Genomic DNA, 22,201 nt, shown 5'->3' on the forward strand with positions numbered 1-22,201 from the left:
TCAGTCTCAGGGAAGCAGCGTGAAAATGGACTAATACACATGGGTAGATCTTTTATTTTCCTTCCCAGGTATCTATCTATCTATCTATCTATCTATCTATCCATCCATTCATTCCTTCATCCATGCATTCATACATCTATCTCTTTGCTCGAATAATATTTATTGGCAAGCTATTATGTGTCTAGAACTTAGCTGAAGCATTTCCTATGATTTTTTGTTGAAGCTTGTTTTCTCTGTATATTTCTTAGGGAATAACATTCATTCAGTTCTTGCATGCTCACAATTGCTTTATTTTTCTGTAGCTTTATATTTTAAAGTAAGTTTGGGTATGTGTAAAAATCATGGTTTAATTTTTTTCTTTTTTTGAGACAGAGTCTCACACTGTTGCCTGGGCTGAAGTGCGATGGTGCGATCTCAGTTTACTGCAACCTCTGCCTCCCAGGTTCATGAGATTCTCCTGCCTTAGCCTCCCTAGTAGCTGGGATTACAGGCACACACCACCATGCCCAGCTATTTTTTATATTTTTTGTATTTTTTTTTTTTTGAGACGGAGTCTCGCTCTGTCGCCCAGGCTGGAGTGCAGTGGCTGGATCTCCGCTCACTGCAACCTCCACCTCCCAGGTTTACACCATTCTCCTGCCTCGGCCTCCCGAGTAGCTGGGACCACAGGCACCCACCACCTCGCCCGGCCAGTTTTTTGTATTTTTAATAGAGATGGGGTTTCACTATGTTGGCCAGACTGATCTCAAACTCCTGACCTCGTGATCCACCCCCCTTGGCCTCCCAAAGTGTTGGGATTACAGGCGTGAGCTACCATGCCCAGCCTATTTTTTTTCTTTTTGATATAGTAAATATATTGCTCCATGAAGTTATGAAATCTGATGTAAATATGGTTTTATTTTTGATGACTTGGTCTTTATGCCTCAATGTTCAAAGAGTTTTTTTATTTTCCAGGTATACTGAAGTATGTCTTGGTATTGGCCATTCTGGCTCCACTTTTCCAAGGTTAAAGGTGTACTCTTTCAAAATAGGTGTTCAATTTTTTTCTAATTTTAAGAACGTCTTTTTGCATTATGGATTTTTGTATTTGCTTTGTTCCATTGCTTTCACTTTCCTTCCAACATAAATTACACTTATGTTGGACTTTCTTTTCCTGTCTTCTGTATGTATCATTTTTCTCTTGAATACTTTCAACTTCTTTCTTTGTTTTCTTTTGCTCCTTTGTAAATTGTATTTCCCAAATCTACTAGGCTGTTTTAGAACAATTTGAAGGTATTGAAAAACCACTCAGGTAGTGAGGACTAATGCGGCCAGGATCCAGAAGAAAAGAGAACCCCAGAGAGCTGAGACTGACATGTGCCATTGCTTTTAGTCTTGAGGCATTTGCCTATTTGAGAACAATGGCTGAAAGGATGAGAATTTGAACAAAACTTTCAATAGACTGAAGGAGTTGTAGGGAAAATTGGAGTTCTGAGCTGCACAAGGAGGATGAGATCTAAAATAAAACAAAAAACAAAAAACAAAAACACTAGGATTTCAATTGGGACCATAAGAGACCAATTTTATGAAAAAGGATAAACTGGAAATGGACCAGTGACTCAACTCCAGTTCTGAATTATATCAATCCCCAATTGATGTTTAGCTATCTTGTCTCTGAGTTTCCTGGTTCTAATATATGATGTTATTTTATAGTTTCTATTATTTTCTTAATTTGCTTCCATTAATTTTGTTATATTATTTAGTTTTCATTTTTTTAATTATGTATTTTCTGGTACATGTTAACTACCCTTTTTTTCATGATTTAGTTCGTTTTCTTTATAATAGTATACTTGTTTGTTGTTCGACCATATCCTTTTCTGTTGCTTTTGTATAAACAAAATCAGGTGTTCTGTACTTTTAGGAAATGGTTCCCTTGTAGGGAAATGGGATATGCCATGATAGCCTTTATAATTTCATTGCTTAAGGGATTCCTCCCCTATTATTATCACACAGTAGATAGATTGAGATACACATGTAGATGTAGATGGCCTTTGTGTAGTCACACCCACTTTCAGAAATCTGCCTTCTCTGGAGACCCACCTGATCTCCCAGTGTTTGATCTTTTTCTCTCAACAAACAACAAAGGCATTGTAAGGTCGTCAAAATATTAGATTTACTCTCAGAGTTTCTATCCTGCTCAATTTGAATTTTCTTTACAGAAATGTTTTCCTCAGGAAAGATATTTTATTGGCTATTTCTGAGTTATTTGAGTACATAAGCCACCCAGTACCTTCTGATCTTCCCATTTTCTCTTAGTGTGTGGCTGAGATATTTTTGTTCTACTCAGCCATAAACTGGAGTCAGAAGCCTTCTCCTTTTTACTGCTATTTTCACACTATTTACCTGCTGAGAATTCCACTCAAGGTGAGACCTTCTCTTTTTGAGTATTTATGGACAATTTCTTTATCGCAGTGTTCGTAGAACCTTCTAAACTCTTGTTCTCTCCTGTCCACTGCCTCTGCATAGCTGCTAAAACTAGGCACGCTCTGTATGAGTTCTGCTGCTGTTGTCTGTGGTTTGGGTGGGGCAAAACCCACTGGCATTCTGAGACTCGTGGGGATGTTTTTTCAGTTGGCTTTCTGGAGGATGTGGTGAGTAGAACTTATCTTTTGCTATTCTAGTTGGTTCAGTATGATTTTAGGAACGGATTTGGGGAAATTAAAAAACTTTACATCATAACCCTGCTCTGACCTGAAGTCAAGATGGGTTTATTTTTAAATCATGAATCTATCAATCAAGGCACTGATTCTGTGTTGCTCTACTGTCTTGACTGGCTTCTAAGATTATACTTATTTCTAATATAGTTTCTGTTCAATTTAGTTAAGTGTTTATTAGCTTCCCTAAAGATACTGTTTTGAAGTATAATCAACTTCTATCTCAGAGCTGCCAACATTCTTATATTGCTTTCATTTTCTTTACCAGCACACTTCAAATTTCAGTTTCTTCTTTAGCTAGCCTCAGTAAGGGTATGTACGTGTACATTCTGAACAATTCCATCAATCAATGAGAACTCTTTTCCTTTAAAATCAGACTTTATTTGAGAACTGTCTTTTTGCTAAAATTGCTGTATTTTCCTCCCAGACATGTTTCAGAAACCTCAGTCAGAATGCCTCCTTTAATGTTCAGATAACTTGCTAAATCAAAAGTAGTTTCCTCAAGTTGCTGTTGCATTAACTTAGCAGTACATTCCCTTCACATGAAAATTGGTGTATTCAAGCCTGTTACCCTCACACGACCACAGCTGAAATATTTCTCTGATGAATAAAGTAAAATTACTATATTCCTCTGAAGTTCTGTAGAGTCCACTCTGGTCTTTAGAACCTGTTAGAACGTGCCTTCCTTTTTGCTAAAGAAGAGAAATTAAATGGGAGGTTGGGGTGGGGATGGGAAGAGTGGTCTGTAGTCTCCAGTGATCTACTGCAGGTCTCTACCTGACTCTGTTCCATCTAACTCAATCGGCATTCCAGTATTTCATGAGCACCTCCTATGTGCTGAGTTTTGTGTTGAATAGAAAGGAAAAATAAGTCTCCAAGAAGGCATTGGAGTTATATGTGGATTCAAATTCTGACTCTACTGTTCACTAGCAGGTGGCCAGAGTCAGCTGTTTGATCTCTTGGGTCTTAATTTCCATATCTGAGTATAATGATTCCTATATAACATAGCTGTTGTAAACATTTTGTATATATTTTTATTATACTTTACACGTTATTTACACATACATTTATATATTTATAAATTATATAAACATATTTGTATAAATTTACAGGTTTATACACATGTATCTATATATGTATGTATAAATATATACACATATATATTTCATCTATAATTTTATAAAAGCTGTATCACGTAGGACTCATATACACATATATGATATGTAATAGGTGGTCAAATAAGTGTTTGTTCCTTTTGGATAATGTTATGACCTACTTGTAATTAGATAATATTTCTTTCCCTTTTTGCCTCCCCAAACACACAAAATGGCTGTTATGTGGCCTATTGATTTTCTTAATGGATCAAAATTTACTGTATTTTAAGACATTCTATCTCAAACTGTGTGACATTTGTGAAGTATATTGAGACAACAAGCAGGGTTCTTGATCTGAGGTCATAAACTATTAAGGGTTTCAGGGAGTTTTTGAATCTTCTGAAATTATATGCACATAGGGCATGTTTGTGACTTGCACATTTTTGGAGTGAAGCAATTCACTGCTATCACCAGATTTTTAGTGGGACTTAGAAAAAAAAGTCAAGAATCATGAAGGTGTTATAAAATCACAGCTGGGACTCAAATGATTGTATGCTTTTGGAGGTCAGAAACTGTCTATATAATTTCCTTTTTACAATGCTTGGCACAGAGCCAAAAAGAGTTAAGTACTTAATTTTTATTTTTGAATGACTATAATATTGACCATCTTTTCTCTACCAGGAGGGGTAGATATAAAAAGTAGAACTAAAAAGTAAAAAGGAAGAGATTGGAAAGACACAGGACAAATACCAAGAGCAGTAAAAGACTAGGAAGCAAAGAAAAAGAAGGAAAGAAAGAAAACAGGAAGAGGAGGGGGAGGAGGAAATAGAGTAGAAGAGAAATAGAAATGCAAAGCAGAAGAGAAAGAGAGACAGGAAAGAAAGTGGTGTGTTGGACTGTGCTGATTTGTTCCCTCCCTTCTTGTCTCCTTTCCCCAATAATCTCTTCAAGGCAAAGGCTCCTTAGAGGCCAATAGAAACAGAACTCTTACAGACTAAATGAAGGTGTATGAAATTCTAATTTTAGCTTAATTTGATAGTAATGCCTTTGGAAAGTCACTATTTTTACATGTAGATTTTCTTTATCTGCAATCTTTGGATAATGTTAGCAAAGTTAAAAAACTTCGCTGTCTCCATGTAAATAAGCTATATTCAAAAAATTCATTTTAATGCAATTTAATTCAAAGAATGCATTTGCCTATAGAAATAGTGTTACAAAGAGTATCACTACCATTTCATAAAAACATACTTAACATGTAATGGAAGAAAAGGGAACTGGCCTTTCAGCCATTAGCTCCAAGCTTGGTAAACTGGAGCACAGCATCTCTTTTCATTTCCTTTGTCACATCCTAGGGAGCTTTGCACCAACCCACGTTGATAAACTGAGGGATATGTCTGCACTTCAAATATCAATGGCAGCAACACCATAAATGGCTGTTCATACATAAGTAAAACTAGTTAAATTTCCTGATTCTTATTCTTTCCCTCAGCTCTTTCCTGCCCCACATGTGTGTCCTTCTTGCGCCTAGTACCTTTCCACATTTTATATTGGGTACACATTCCAGTAGCCTCATGGAACTAGAGATCTGTTTCTTCTCAACTCTGGACAATTCTTTCTATTCTGTTTCTGCACATGACCTTTACCTTCCACCTAGATCTTTTTGGTCTTCAACTGTATAGAGTGTTATCTCTTTCTTGAACCTCCACCTTCTACCTCCAACCCCTAATTCCTGCAATTTTCCTAATCAGGTATATACTTGACAAAAGTCTGATGTATAAGGGGACAGATAATGTTACCTTGATTGACAGTGTTCTAATACATATATTAAGCAGTTGATGTAGAACAAGAAGGAAGACAAAATGTTACCCTGTTTCTCATGAGAAGGGAGGCTACGCTGCTCTTCTTAGGAAGTAGGAAGATAGATGCAGAGACAGATATTCAGAAGGGGAGGAAAATAAAAATGGTCTATGTGTCTGCTAGCCTAAATCTATTCAGTAAAAGAGAAGTCAAGTCCAGTTCAAGATAGAAGTAAGGTTGGTTCCAAAGGATGGACACATATATGCAAATCATTCCTGGATACAAAAGATGAAATAGAGGGCATGTGTCCAAGTACATGTCCAAAGGTGTGAAGTAGCTACAAGAATTTTATGAAAGAAACCAGTCCCGAGGACTAATGTTAACAGATGACAGAGGGAAAGCTGTCTGAATTATTTGCAAATAGACTACTGGTCAAGAGGAACTGGAACTATAGCTGAAAAAAAACCTAGAACTACACACATAAACACAGTACTAATCAGCAGAAGTAATGAGTATTGAGAGAAAACAATAAGCCATAATCTACAATCAACTTAAATAGAATTTATGTAACTGAAAAGCTAAGGCAGAATAATAGGCAGTAACTTCCAGTTTATAATAATGACTACTTGTGTAGTCATTACCACACAAAATTACTACTTGTGTACTGACACATATTTTGCACAATGATATGATAGACTAAGACAAACTGAATAGTTTGCAAGAAAACTACTTGTCAAGAGGACTTGGAACCATAGCTCTATTGACATGTAACCATCCTAACTAAAGAGAGACTCAAATTCTCAGAAATGTTTGTTTCTATTTTGGGGAGATCATCCAAATTCATAAACTTGTGAGGCTTTAACAGTGGAAAAAACCTTACAACTCACTTAGTCTAACTTCTTTACTTTAAAGGTAATTGCCCCTTGGATAAAAATCACAAACATTTTAGTATAAACATATTTATAGTGAATAACTTTACATTTGCTAGCCAAAATTTGTTGCTAAGGGACTAAAAACCATGGCAATAAATTGAAGCATTTGTTAAAAAGATATTTACTTTAAAAAATTTTTATCAGTCCACTTTTTATTGTGAGACTTGCTGATAAAAATAACTACCATTTATTGAATACTTACAACATGCTAGACCCTTTGCAAACATCCTCCCCTTTAACCAGCACAACCACTAGAAAAGACAGGCATCATCATCTTCCTTTTACAAAGTTGAGGATCATGAGGCTCAGAAAATAGTAGCTAGTAGCTAGTAAATAGTAAAGCCAGGATTAAAACACATATCTTCTAATACTTAATACTTTTTCAGATTGTGTCACAGTGGTATTAAAAAATTAGAAATATAGGAAAACACGAATACTTTCCATACTTTCTATTGTAGGTGCTATTTTAAGTATCCTTAAAATATGTGTGCAAGTGCAGAATTGAAGTTTACCTTAAGGCAAAGATAGTCATAAAGAGGTCATAAAGAGGCCTGACTTACTGAAAGTACTTCAAAATTCTACTCTCTCACTAAATGTGAACAGTTCAAAAACTTTAGTAATTGTCATTGATCAGCATGGTGAAATGATTATGGGCTCATTTGTGGACAGGACTGATAGGTTGCACTGGATCTTTCTTCATTTCTCATGTGGAACATTGTTGTTAATGGGTCTATAATATATGAAGAGCTAACTGTAAGTAAGCAGAAGTAACTCAAATTCTATAACCTATTGATCTTAGATCCCTAAAAAGGAGCTTGGATTTCAGGAGGATGGGGAAACAGCTCTCCTGTTGCTTTATATTTTGCCATAGGCTGGGTTTTCCAGAAAACAGACTCTGAAATGGAGATCAGCATGTAGAAAGTTTATTAGGGGAGACTTTTAAGATCAGCACCTGTGCATGGAAAGAAACAGAAGCAGGATTGGACAGTGGGAAAAGCTGGGCTGTGATGTAGTCTTAACAAAGTCTTCAGTCAACCCGATGGGGAATGCTGAAGGTGGAATGGCCCTAAAGAGTATCACAGGTCAGGGAAGGAAAGTTCTATTTTTAATACCCCTATGTTGATCAGTCATTGGATGTGGATGCCTAAGAGGTGGCATGGCTTTAAGTTGTTTGCACCTGAGACAGTTCCCTGAGAGGGCTGTTAGCTGAAGGTCATCTGCTGGCAGCACTCCCAATAGGTGGGGAAATAAATCTTTCAGTCCTGAAGGAGGATCAGGGCAAAGCATTACAGTGTTCACCTTGGGTTTGCTGCCTTTGATTGCATGTAAATATTATTTTGTATTATTTAAGATGTATAGGGTGAGTAAAATGCCCTAGAAACCCTAGTAAAGATTAACCTTGCCTGTCAACTTTATCCATTTAGGTGTTTCTTTTAGATTTGAAAGCCTCAGAGAAGGACCAAACAGTGTCTGAGAAGTTTGAATTTAGAATAAAAGCTTGGTCTGGTGTTTTTATGTGAACAGAACTAGAAATCACAGCAGCCAGGAAGAGAAGATGGCCAGATAACTGAAAGACAGAAGGCAGGTTAGGAAGGAGCTCAGGCCAGGTCATGCCCACCCATCTGTGTTAGAGGATGGTGATCCTTGTGCAAGCAGATATGGAACTAAATAAAGCCTCTTTACTCATTGTGGTGGGATTATGTGGAATAGAAGCATGCATCTAGGAGCCTTGACTATTTTTCCATTGCTTCATTTTACATAATCATACCTATTTAATTTATCCTTTAATTTTTGTGAATGCATCACTCTATTTCAGTTATGCTAAGGGAATAAGAAAAAAAATTTGTGTCCATATTTGGATTAGAGAGAAAAAACAAACATCATATCCATGGGGTGCAGATGAGACAGGTGTAGGAGAAATCAAAGTGAGAAAGATTAAGAAGGACATTTCAGTGTAGGAAGCTCTAGATGCAAGAATTCAAAGCTTTCAAGACAGGAAGAAAGAGTCCAGAAAGGCATGTACTGCTATATCTTTTCTCATTTCCTTCTCCGATATGTTCCCTTTCAGGAGAAAAAGATGAATAGTTATGAGCACCAATTTATGCTCACACGGTGCCAGTTGAGCATCTGTAATCCAAAAACCCAAAATCCGAAATGCTCTAAAATCCAAAGCTTTTTGAGCATCAACATGATGCTACAAGAGGAAAATCCCACACCTAACATTATGTGATGACTCACAGTCAAAATAGAAAAACTTCATTTCGTGCACAAAATTATTGAAAATATTGTATAAAATTACCCTCAGGTTATGTGTATAAAGTGTATATGAAACATACATTTAATGTTTAGACTTGGGTCCCACCCCAGAGATATTTCATTATGTATATGCAAATATTCCAAAAGTTCAAAAACATCTGAAATCCACAATACTTCTGGTCCCAGGCACTTGAGATAAGGGACACCTGTACTAGGTGTTTTCACATGTTATCTCATTTACTGATAACAACCATGTGAAAAAAATGTATTACTGCCATTTTATTACTAGAAAAAGTAAGACTCAGAGAGAATAATTAGGTTTTCTAATTATTCTAAGCCCACACAATAAGTGATGGAACTGGGAAGAGAGTGTAGCACAGGTTTAGGGTGAGAAACAATTGGATTAAATGTCCTTCAGTATTTGAATATAAAAATTGTGGTGTATTCTTATAATCGAATACTACTGAACAATAAAAACTAATAAACTATTGATAAACATAACAATATGGTTTAATTTCAAAGTAACAATGCCAGTGAATAAAACCAGGTATGAAAAACCACATAATGTATGATTTCATTTTTATAACTCTAGAAAATGCAAACTAATCTCTATTGACAGAAAGTAGATCAGTATTTGCTTAGAGAGGGGGCAGGGTGGGAAGTGGCAGGAAGAAACTTTTGGAGGTGATAGATACGTTCATTATCTTGACTGTGGTGATAGTTTCATGGGTGTATACATATGTCACAACATCAAATTATACACTTTATGTATACTTATGAATGTCAATTATATCTCAATAAAGCAGTTAAAAACAACTGGGTTTAAATCTCTGTTATACTACTTACAAAATGCTTAATCTCTGAGACTACATTTTAAAAAAACCAGTTAAATGGAGTTGCTAATGCCTACCACAGAGGGTTGGTGTAAAGATTAAATCAGTAAGGCAAGTACTTAGCACACTGCGTAATACAATAGTAAGCATGCAGCAGTAGTTATATAAAGACTCCTAGACTGAGTTCTTCCTTCTTAGAGCTTTCTCCGCTTTAATTAATCATGTTAGTCCTTTTTATTTACAGCTGGAATTCAAATGCATCAGTCTTACTCCAAAGACCAACATCTTCCCACTGAACTATGCTAAGCCACAACAAATTTGATGATTTGAGTTGAGGAGGGCATCCCGTGATCAGACACCAGGCTCAGAGTATTCCACATAAATGCTCCTCTGTCTTATCCCAGGGTCTAGAAAAGTCACTCTGGGCCAGGGAGGAAGACCAGTAGTTCAGCTGCATATTCTTTACCTATACTCCTTCAGATTCTATCTCTGCTCCTTTTTTCAGATCCCTACTGGCTAAACAGCAATGAAACTGCTTATGCAGTGTAAAGATAAATTGAGAGCAACAGGTCCTTTTTCTCAGGAGTTTGCCCTGAATAGCAGTCCAAACTAGATCTAATATTGGGAGAATAGCATTCATTGAGATTAACTGACCTACTCTTTAGGAAACATTTGCTTTCCTGGATAAAATAGTGTATTAAGCATGTTTATATCATGTGTTAAAAATGTTATACTGCATATTACACATCACACATTTAATCTTTATATGTAAATTTATAAAATATATAAACAACGATAAAGCTCCCATGTTTATTTCCTAAAGAGTACTGTTAAGAGTAATACATCTTTAATATGTCCAATCAAGAGGCCATTTCATAGAATTATTTTTTTTTGTTGTTGTTCATTTGTTTTTTCTCCAAGTGATAATCATTGGGAGAGTCAAAACAAGCAGAATTTGTGGTATGCGGACATCTTATAAGATTGTCCTTGGACATTCTAATTCGCCAAAATTTGGACCCCCTGATACTATCGCTCTTTCCTTGGCCTACTACCCCCAGGCATCTTCTCACAGTGCCCAGACCCTTATTCTCCTGAGACCATTCTTTCTCCTCTTTTCTCACCCTCCCTCTGCCTACTCCCATGAAGCAGCAAAAACATTCTCCTAGACCCAGACTGAGCAGCTTAATTCTTGTCTCTGAAGCCATCCTAAGAACCTTACCTTCTACTCCATTTTTTCAAGGTTTTAAATTTTCTTTCAAAGAAAGACACTTTTCTCTCTTAGAGAAATTCTGATGCCATCTATAAAGAAATACGTTCTCCACATTTCACAAAGGAATGAATAAATTCATGAATAGGTAAGTAGAGATGGTGAATGCAGGCTGCTGTTCCAAAAAATCTAGTGATAATGCAAAGGAAAGAAGTGTGCAACAGTTGTAGAAGGTGGTAAGGTAATGGGATATAGAAGTCAGACGAGTGACAGAAATTGGGAATTCAGAAAAGATGCAGGTTAGTCGCTGAGGCAAGTGCTGAAGAGGAGGGAGGGGCTGGTTTCTAAGGCAGAGTAGGGCTGGAAGACCAGCCTAGAGCAGGAGGAGACAACACTTCAGAAGTTGCTATTGAGGGAAGTTTGCAGGTAGAAGAGAAGGAGATGAGTCATATCATCGTAAAAAATACCACCTGGTGAGAATAAAAGTGAAAGCAAATATAGGAGTGTGAATATTGATTCAAGTAACTTTCATGGGAAATGGGAAAGAGAATTGGAAAAGTAAAAGGAAAGCCCTTAGACCTCAGCTGAGACAACAAACCTAATAGGCATAGTAGAGAGATTTCTTCCAACAATCTTCTCCTGTTTTTCCTGTTAATGATAACTCTTAAGAGTTACTATTTTCATGGTTACAAAATATTTCATCAAGTAGATGTATGATATCTATCAAGATTACTCAATTCCTTTTCAAATGAATTAAAATGTGGTATTTTTAAAAAGACAACTAAGCATACTTTAATTACCTGTAAGAATATTGTCTACCTACAAATAATTAAAGTCCCTAAAAAAGGAAGCAAAACAATACATTTGTCTTTTCTGCCAGCATTATTCCTTTCTTCAGCAAAACACTGTAATTTAAGAATATATACAGAATCGTTTATTTTTTTTATTATGGTAACATATACATAACACAAAGTATGACATTTTAACCATTTTAAGGGTACAATTCAGTGGCATTAATTGCATACATGCTATTGTGCAAACACCACCACTATCTGTTAACAAAGCTTTTCCATCACCCAAAACAAATTCAATAACCATTAAGCAGTAACTCCCCTTTATCCCCTCCACCTTTAACCTATTTTCTGTCTCTATAAATTTGCCTATTCCAGATATTTCATATAAGTGGAATTATACAATACTTTGTCATTTGTCTGGCTTATTTCATTTAGTATAATGTTTTCAAGGCTCATCCATGTAGTAGCATACATCAAAACTTGATTTTTTCATGGCTGAATAATATCCCACTGTAAGTGTATAAGATATTTTGTTTATCCATTTCTTGGTTGATGAACACTTGGGTTGTTTCCACCTTTTGGCTATTATGAATAAGGTCACAATAAACGTTCATGTACAAATATCTCTTGAGTCTCTGTTTTCAGTTATTTGGGGTGTATATCTCAGAGCTGAATTGCTGAGTTGTATGGTAATTCTATGGTTAGCCTTTTGAAAAACTGCCATGCTGGTTTCCACAGTGGTCGCATCATTTTACATTCCCACCAGTAATGTGCAAATGTTCCAATTTCTCCACATCCTTGTCAACACTTGTTATTTTCTGTTTGGGTAGTTTGTTTTGTTTTTTCTTAATCTTACAGCTATCCTAGTAAGTATGAAATGGTTCCTCATTGTTGTTTTGATTTGCATTACCCTAATAACTAAGGATGTTGAACATCTTTTCATGTGCTTATTAGCCATTTGGACATTTTTTTTGAGAAGTGTTTATTCAAGTCTTTTGTCCATTTTTAAATCATGTTGTTTGTCTTTGGATTCAGTTTGCTAGTGCTTTGTTGAAGAATTTTGCTTCAATATTCAGAAGGGATATTGGTGTGCACTTTTTTGTGATGTCTTTATCTGACTTTGGTATCAGGCTAATGCTGACCTCACAGAAAAAGTTTGAGAAGAATTGGTGTTAACTCTTCTTGAAATATTTGGTAAAGTTCACCAGTGAAGCTATCTGGTCCTGGACTTTTCTTTGTTGGGAGGTTTTGATCACTGATTCAATCTCTCGACTTGTTATAGGTCTAGTGAAATTTTCTATTTCATCTTGAGTATGTGTGGTTAATTTGTGTGTTTATCCAGTTCATCCAGATTATCCAAAGCTGGCAGTAATGTCCCTATTCTTATTTTAAATTTTAATCATTTATCGTTTGTGTCTTTTTCCCTTTGTCGGTTTAGCTAAAGGTTTGTCAATTTGATTACTTTTTTTACAGAGCCAAATTTTGGTTTTACTGATTCTTTCTATTGTTTATTCTGTTTTACTGATCTCTGCTCTAATCTTTATTTCCTTCCATTGGCTAGTTTTGGGTTTGGTTTACTCTTCCTTTTCTAGTTTCTCAGGGGATAAAGGTAGGCCATTGATTATCTTTTGTTTTTTTTGAATATAGGAATTTACAGTAATAAGTTTTCCTCTGAGCACTGTTTTTGCTGCATCTTACGCTTTAATATATGTGTTTTAGTTTTCATTATTAAACATCTTATGTTAGGCTGGGCATAGTGGCTCATGCCTGTAATCCCAGCACTTTGGAAGGCCGAAGCGGGCAGATCACCTGAGGTCAGGAGTTCGAGACCAGCCTGGCCAACAGGGTGAAACCCCGTCTCTACTAAAAATATGAAAAATAGCCGGGCATGGTGGTGGGCATCTGTGATTCCAGCTACTCAGGAGGCTGAGGAAGGAGAATCACTTGAACCCAGGAGGCGGAGGTTGCAATGAGCCAAGATCGTGTCACTGCACTCCAGCCTAGGTGACAGAGCAGGAGTCCGTCTCAAAATAAACAAACAAATCTTATGTTTTAATATGTTTGTTTTCATTTTCATTATTTTCTAATTTTTCTTGTAGTTTCTTCTTTGACCAATGAGTGTTTGGTAGTGTGTAGTTTAATTTCCATATATTTGTGGATTTTGCAATTTTCCTTTGATTTTAATTTGTAGCTTCATTCTACTTGGTCAGAAAAGATACTGTGTATGATTTCAACTTTTTAAAATTTATTCACTTGTTTTGTGGCTTAACATGTAATCTATCCTAAAGCATCTTCCATGTGCGCTTAAGAAAAATATGTATTCTTCTGTTATTGGGTAAAATGTTCTATATACTCATGTTAGGTCTAGTTGGCTTATTCAAGTCTTTTATTTTGTGACTTATCTTCTGTCTAGATATTCTATTCATTTTTGAAAGTAAGATATTGGAGTCTCCAACTATTATTGTACAATTATTTGTTTCCCTTTAATTCTGTCAATATTTGCTTGAAATATTTTGGGTCTCTGTTGTTTGGTGCATATATGTTTATAAGTTTTTGATGATATACATATTTATCTATATATCAATATATAATGCCCTTCTTTGTCATTGTAACAGATTTTGACTTGAAGTTTTTTTACCTAATATTAGTATAGCCTCTTCAGCTCTCTTTGGTTCTATTTGGATGTAGTATCTTTTCCATTCTTTCACTTTCTACTTATTTGTGTCTTTAAATTTAAAGTGACTCTCTTACAGACAACATTTATCCATTCTGCCAATCTCTGCCTTTGAGTGCATAGTTTAATCCATTTATATTTAAAATAGTACTCACAATAAAGTACTTCTGCCATTTTGATACTTGTTTTCTGTATGTCTTATACTTTTTTCCTCTCTCATTTTCTCCATTATTGCCTTCTTTTATGTTTAGTTGATTTTTTTGTAGTGAACCATTTTGATTCTTTACATATTTCCTTTTCTATCTTTTCCTATATATCCCATTTCCTATAGATCTTTTAGGTATTTTCTTTGTGGTTACCATAGCAATTACATCTAATGCCCTAAATTTAAGGCAATATATTTTGAATTGATACCAACTTAACTTCAAAAACATTCAAAAACTATACTACTGCACATCTTTATCTTCTCCCTTTATGTTGTTAATGTCTTTTTACATCTTTAACATTGTGTCCCCAACAGGAGATTTATTATTTTTACATATGTGTATGTTCAATCGTATTAAAAATAAATGGTAGAGTTACAAACAAAAATTAAATAGCACTTGTTTTTATATTTGCCCTACCTTTACTGTAGGCCATTATTTTCTTCACGTGGCTTTGAATTGCTGGCTAGTGTCTTTTCATTTCAACTTGAAAGACTTCCTTTGTATTTCTTGTTGGACTCAGCTTTTGTTTATCTGAATATATCCTAACTTTTCCATCATTTTGAAGGGCAGTTTTGCTAGATATAAAATTTCAGTTGATAGGTTTCATTTTCTTCCACCCACTTAAATATGTCACTCCGCTGTCTTCTGGCTTCCATGTTTTCTGACAAGAAACTGGCCTTTAATTTTAATGAGGATTCCTTGTATGTGATGAGTTACTTCTTTCTTGTTTGCTGCTTACAAGATTCTCTACCTTTGGCTTTTGATGGTTTGGTTAGAATGTCTTAGTGTGGGTCTTTTTGAGTTTATCCAACTTGGAGTTCACTCAGTTTCTTGGATTTGTAGGCTACTATATTTAATAAAATTTTGGAAGTTTCTGGCTATAATTTTTCAAATATTAGTTCTGCCCCTCTCTTTGTCATCTAAAATTCCCATAACACATATGTTGGTCTTCTTGATGATGACGCACAGGTCCTTTCATCTCTGTAAACGCTAAAAAAAAAAAAAAATTAACAGACCTTATTTTTAATGCCATTTTAGGTTTACAGTGAAATGCAGTGGAGTTACAGAGAATTCCCATATATTCCTTACCCTTACACATATACAGCCTCCCCCACTATCAACATCTCACACCAGAGTGGTACATTTGTTACTATCAATGAACCAACAGTGACATATCATTATCAAGCAAAGTCCATAATTTACATTAGAGTTCACTCATGGTGTTACACATTCTATAAGTTTTGACCAATGTATAATGAAATGTATCTACCATTATAGTATCATAAAGAATAGTTTCCCTGCCATAAAAATCTCCTGTGCTCCACCTATTCTTCATTCCTTCCCCTCATCTGACTGGAATCACGCAGTCTGTAACCTTTTCAGATTAGCTTCTTTCACTTAGCAATATGCACTTAAAGTTTAATATAGTTTGGATATTTCTCTCTGCCTGAATCTCATGTTGAAATGTAATCCCCAGTGTTGGAGGTGGGGCCTGGTGGGAGCTGTTTGGACCATGGAAGCAGATCCTTCGTGAATGGCCATTCCCTTGGTAATAAGTGAGTTCTTGCTTTGGTTCACATGAGATCTGGTCCTTTAAAAGTGTGTGGCATCACCCCTCCACCTCTCTCTCTCCTGTTCCTGCTCTGGCCATGTGATGTGCTTGCTCTCCCTTCACCTTCTGCCATGATTGCAAGTTTCCTGAGGATTCCCTGGAAGCCAAGCAGAAGCCAGCATCATGCTTCCTACAAAGACTGCAGAACCATGAGCCAGTTAAACCTCTTTTCTTTATAAATTACCCAGTCTTGGGTATTTCTCTGTAGCAATGCAAGAATGGATTAACACAAGGTTCAACCATGTGTTTTTTTGGCTTGATAGCTTATGTCTTTTTAGCATTGAATAGTATTCCATTGTCTGTGTGTACCACAGTTTATTTATCCATTTACCTTGTATTAGTCTGTTTGGGCTGCTATAACAAAATAGTACAGCCTGGACTGGGCACAATGGCTCATGCCTGTAATCCCAGCACTTTGGGAGGCCGAGGCAGCAGATTGCTTAAGCTCAGGAGTTGAAGACCAGTCTGGGCAACATGGTGAAACCCTATTTCTACAAAGAATACAAAAAATTAGCTGGGCATGGTGGTGCGTGCCTCTGGTCCCTGTTACTCGGGAAGCTGAGACAGGAAGATCACTTAAGCCTGGGAGGTGGAGGCTGCAGTGAGCTGAGATCATGCCACTGCACTCCAGCCTGGGTACCAGAGCAAGACTGTCTCAAATTTTTTTAAAATAGGAAAAAAAATATATAGATGGGGTGTCTTAAACAACAGAAATTTACTTTTTCACTGTTCTGAGGCTTGAAATCCATGACAACAGTGCTGGCAAATTCACTGTCTGGTGAGGGCTCTTTTCCTGGCTTTATAGGCAGCCGTCTTTTTTCCGTCTTTTTTTTTTTTTTTAATGTCCCCACATGGCCTTTCCTCGTGTATGCATAGAGAGGGGAATAGAGAATGCTCTGGTATCTCTTCTTGAGAATAATCTTACCAGATCAGGGCTCCACCCTTAACCTGCACTACTTCCATAGAGACCCCCCTCTCCAAATACAGCCACACTAGGGGTTAGGACTTCAGCACAGGAATTCTGAAGGGTACATAAAAGGGCCTCTTGGTTACTTTCAAGTTCTGGCAATTATTAATAAAGCTGCTGTAAACATTCAAATGCAGGTTTTTGTGTGGACATAAGTTTCACCTGATTTGGGTAAATAACAAAGAGCCCAATTGCTGGATTGTATAGTAAAAGTATATTTAGTTTTGTAAGAAAATTGCCAAACTGTCTTTCAACATAGCTATACTGAACCCATGCCTGTAATCCTAGCACTTTGGGAAGCTGAGGTGGGAGGATCACAAGCTCAGGAATTCAAGACCAGCCTGGGCAACATAGTGAGAACTCATCTCTAGTTAAAAAAGAAAAAAAAATGTGGCTATACAATTTGCATTCCAACAAATGAAATTTTCTTCATTCTTTTTCCTTTCTGCTCCTCAGGCTCAATAATTTCAATGGCCTTATCTTCAAGTTCACTGACTCTTCTGCTTGCTCAGTTCTGTTGCTGAAGCCACCTAGATTGTTTTATTTTTCAGCTTCAGAATTTCTGTTTGGTTCCTTTTTATAATTACTATCTCTTTGTTGACACTCTCATCTTGTTCATACATCATTTTCCTGGCTTCCTTTAGTTAATTGTCAATGTTTTCATTTCCATGTTTAGCATTTTGAGCATATTTAAGACGATTGTTTTAAAGTCTTTGTTTAGTAATTCCAATGTCTGGACTTCCTCAGGGACAGTTTCTATCCATTTATTTTGTTCCTTTGAATGAGCTATACTTTGTTTCTTTCAATGCTTCGTAATTTTTGTGTGTGAGCTTGAAAAGTGGCCATTTGACTCCTATGATGTGGTAACTAGAAATTAGATTTTCTTCACTTTCCTAGGGTTTGCTGTTTTCTGGTTCTTGAAGGCTGTAGCAGTCAGTTTATTTGATGCCTGTCTCAAACATTATTTCAAAGACCGTATTCCTTGTCAATATGGTCACTGAAGACTCTGTCCTTTAGCCTGTGTTCAGCTAATGTTTTGGCAGATTTCCTCGAATACCAGAACTCTCACAGTCTTTGCAAATTGGCTCTAAGCCAGGGCTCTACTTCAATTCTTAGTCAGGCTTGTACTGTGCTAAGTGATCAGCCTAAAATGAAAGCTCAGGGTTTTCTCAGGTGTTTTCTAAGCATGTGTTTTGCCCTGGGCATGTGCATGGCTTTCTAAATTTCCATGTATACATGGTTGCTTTTGAATATTTTAAATTTCCCAAATAAACTCTCCCCAGATTTTGCCTTAGGCAGTCTATCGCATGTTTCAACTGTGATCTCTGCCTCCAGGTGTCTAGAGTTATTACTTCAGTTTGCTGTGTTTTCCAGCTTTTTCTGCCCTAAGTTCTGAGTTAGACAAAACAGAGGACAGGATCTTGCATCAATCCTTCAGGTAGCCCCTTGTATTAGTCTGTTTGGGCTACTGTAACAAAATACCACAGACTGAATAGCTTAAACAACATAAATTTATTTTTCACAGTTCTGGAGGCTAGCAAGTCCAAGATCCACATTCTGGCTGACTTGGTTTCTGCTGAGGGCTTTTTTTTTCTGGTTTACAGATGATGGGCTTCTCTCTGTGTCCTTACATAATGGGGAGAGAGAGCTCTTCCTCTTCTTAGAAGGGCACCAGGTCTATTGGATAAAGGGCCCTACCTTTATCACCTCATTTTACCTTTATTACCTCCATAAAACCCCAAAAGGATAGGGTTGGGGGGCTTTCCAAACACACAGAGGTTCCTAGAAGTTGGTATGCCTGGAGACAGCATGGAAGTACATGCCATTTCTCCCATACCTTACATTATACATCTCTTCTATCTGGCTATTCATCTGTATCCTTTATAATAAGTCAGTAAACATAGGTAAAGTATTTGCCCAAGTTCTGTGAGTCATTTCAGCAAAATGGGAATTTGTGGAAAAAGGCTGAGGAAGGAGATGCTTCTCAATGGAGGATGAATAGAAACCAGAAAAGGTATCTACCACAGGTCCACCTTTAGATTTAGAAATACAACTTGAAATAAGAAAAACAAATGCCACATTATGCAGCTACACAATTTGTAAGTCAATTAGTTCTTTACAATAACAGATGCAACATATACATTTATAAATAATTTACTCCTTTGGGATTTCAAACTAAAGAAACTTCAACTATTTCATTTACAACAAATGTTTCTGCTTCTGTTTCTCATCAATTGAGAAAACAATTAAGGAATACTCTTGATTCTTATTCCAGGGAACTAGAGGAACAGAGAGTAACCCTAGGGATTCTAGCCTCGTAAGCTGAGAATATTTTTCTAGATGACACAAGTTCCTCAGTGCACACGTGACAGTCTCGGCTTTCAAGCTAATATGCTGTGAGTCACACTGAGTCCTCTTCCCTTGAGGTTAAATGTATTTCCTAGACTTTTTTCTTTATTTCTTCCTCTGCTCTATTCTCTATCTGAACCCTATTCCTCTGTCAGTCAATTCAGAAAACACCACCAGCCGTTCCAATTGTCTCAAAATCTTGGTAAATTTTGTGAAGATGTAGCTGCAAGGAATAAAAATTGTTTAGAAAATCCTCCCTTAGGTTATACAGGGTGGCACTGTCAGGTATTTTCAATAGGAGATGAGAAGCTCTGTCTAAAAGCACAATGTTGCCAGAAGGATTTCCCTCATCTTTGTTTCCTGGTGTCCATTTTTCACTTACTTTTTAATTTAACATAGGAAATGAGGTGCATGAAGCTCTGTCCCTTTCTTCCCCCTAGAGTTCTTCTTTTTCTTACTCAGGGATCATCCACAACAACAAACAGTCTGCTATCTAATTAGGCCAGTAGTTTCAACTGATTTGGGCTCACAGTTGAATAGCTGAAAACAAGAAACAACAATATGATTAAACTAGGGACCTTGTATTTAAGGCCATTCATCCACTACATAATCAGGACTTGAATCTCACACTAAGGCTCTGTCTTACTCATACTAACATATATTACCTCTCAGGTTAGTCATGCCACAAAAATGTGCATTGTTAATAATTGCCTCATCTCTACCTTTGATGTTCCAGTATATAAAGCCTTTCCCTGTGTGCCCTGAGCTCTGCCCTCTGAAAGAGAAAGACATGTTTTCTGCCATTTATTTTCTTGCTATTGGGTGCAATTTTGCTCTAGGATGAACTCATAAACTCAAATAACCGGTTAAATATATGTTTGTTATTAAGTTTGTTTAAGTACCTCTGTTACAATAAAGAAGAGCAGATACACTCAGCCACAGTTACAAATTAACTCATGAAAAGAAAAAGAAGCCAGTGATAATTATGCATTCTTTTAAAAGAGTAATAAATTTTCAACAGGCTAATAAAATGAGATCTGACATATAAGCTACCATTCCGCCATACTTGTAAATCCAAACTGCTTGCTGTGAATGATGCTACTATTTTATATAGTATACAGTAAAATCAGTAAATAAGTTGTCACTTCCTGAAAGAAAGATCTCCATGGTATTCATGTAAAATACTTAATGCTTAACTGCTTAAACATAAGGTAGACCTCATCAGCCTAATTTAATTAAAAGAATGCTAATGCTGTATATATAAAGCACATTTACACATAATCTCATTGACTGCCTTTTGGAGTACATTGGGATTATTTTCCCCAGTTAGTGGATAGGGAAATTGAGATTCAGAAGGGGTAGGTGACTTATTACAGGTCATCCAGCTAATCAGGGATAAAACTGGGGGCACTGAAGGATAAGTACCTTGACTGGGCTTACCAAAGTGGTGGCTACAAAAAGGCTAGAGGTGTGTTTAAAAGTTTACAGGACAGCCATCCATTTTCAGTTGACTTTTTCAGGAAATGATTCAGTTTGAAAAGGAAGAATGCAAGAATCCTGCAAAAGAGGGCTTTGAGAGAATTTAGATCTGTAGATTCTGATCTTTGGATCGATTACATCAAAGGAGAATTGAACTGCCCCCTTGGTAGACCTGAGAAATGCAGACAGACCTATTGGTGAGCCATGAAAATGCTGCAGGGAAAGTCATCAGAGGCATCTGTAGCTAAACATGCTATGCATCAGACTGGTCATTTGTGAAGAGAAATAACACAGCCTACTTTGTGAAATAGTATTGCAAGCCCTCTGGGCAAATTTGTATTATGAGTCGATCTGTAATTTGCTTGGAGATGGCAGACGAGATGGCTGTCTGGTTTCGAGACATGGTTTAATTTTGTGTTAACTCATTAATTTTTAAAAAATTTTGATTGAGGAAAAACAACTGGGGGCAGAATTCAAGTTTCAAGGATTCCATTCTATTCACCATGTTACTTCCACAACTGGCAAAGTTTAGCTTTCAGTAAGATTCACACTTCATTTCTCTATGAGAGATCAAAAAACCCTTAGATAATACAGGTATCAAGAAGCAAAGATAAACCTAACATTGTATGCTACCCACTAAAGTGTAAAAGATACACTTCATTCAATTATTTATTCATTCAAACAACAAATAATCGAACACCGGCATGTGTGCCAGGCATTGTGCTAGGCTCTATTATATCCAGCTGCATGAGTTACCTATTGTTGCATAACAAACTATCCCAAAACTTAGTGGCTTAAAACAACAATCATTTAAACATTTAGTATCTCACCGTTTCTGTGGCTTAGGAATTCAGGAGCACCGTAGCTGAATGATTATGTCTCATGGTCTCTTTCTAGGTTACAGTCAAGATGTTGACCAGGATGCATGCAATCATATGAAGGCCTGACTGGGGTTGGAGGATCTGCTTCCAAGCTCATTCACATGGCTATTGTCAGAAGGCTTCAATACCTCACCGATTGTTAGCTGGAAGCCTTTTTTTTTTTTTTTTTTTTTGAGGCGGAGTCTCGCTCTGTCGCCCGGACTGGAGTGCAGTGGCCAGATCTCAGCTCACTGCAAGCTCCGCCTCCTGGGTTTCCGCCATTCTCCTGCCTCAGCCTCCCAAGTAGCTGGGACTACAGGCGCCCGCCACCTCGCCCGGCTAGTTTTTGTATTTTTAGTAGAGACGGGGTTTCACCGTATTAGCCAGGATGGTCTCGATCTCCTGACCTCGTGATCCGCCCGTCTCGGCCTCCCAAAGTGCTGGGATT

The 22,201-nt window shown here is 36.8% G+C and overlaps 2 long non-coding RNA genes across 2 annotated transcripts; one reads left to right on the top strand and one right to left on the bottom strand.

Moving 5' to 3' along the window:
- Positions 1–10,469: 10,469 nt before the first annotated feature.
- Positions 10,470–21,902, top strand: LOC117073717. Its single transcript, XR_004433334.1, has 3 exons — positions 10,470–10,960; positions 15,964–16,046; positions 21,791–21,902. It is a non-coding gene; the product is annotated as an uncharacterized LOC117073717 (long non-coding RNA).
- Positions 13,589–21,857, bottom strand: LOC117073718. Its single transcript, XR_004433335.1, has 3 exons — positions 21,724–21,857; positions 19,797–19,954; positions 13,589–15,476 (listed from the first exon to the last, which is right to left on the bottom strand). It is a non-coding gene; the product is annotated as an uncharacterized LOC117073718 (long non-coding RNA).
- Positions 21,903–22,201: the final 299 nt, after the last annotated feature.

Source organism: Trachypithecus francoisi, unplaced genomic scaffold (genome assembly GCF_009764315.1).
Source record: "Trachypithecus francoisi isolate TF-2019V2 unplaced genomic scaffold, Tfra_2.0 Lachesis_group4, whole genome shotgun sequence".
NCBI classification, from domain to species: Eukaryota; Metazoa; Chordata; class Mammalia; order Primates; family Cercopithecidae; genus Trachypithecus; species Trachypithecus francoisi.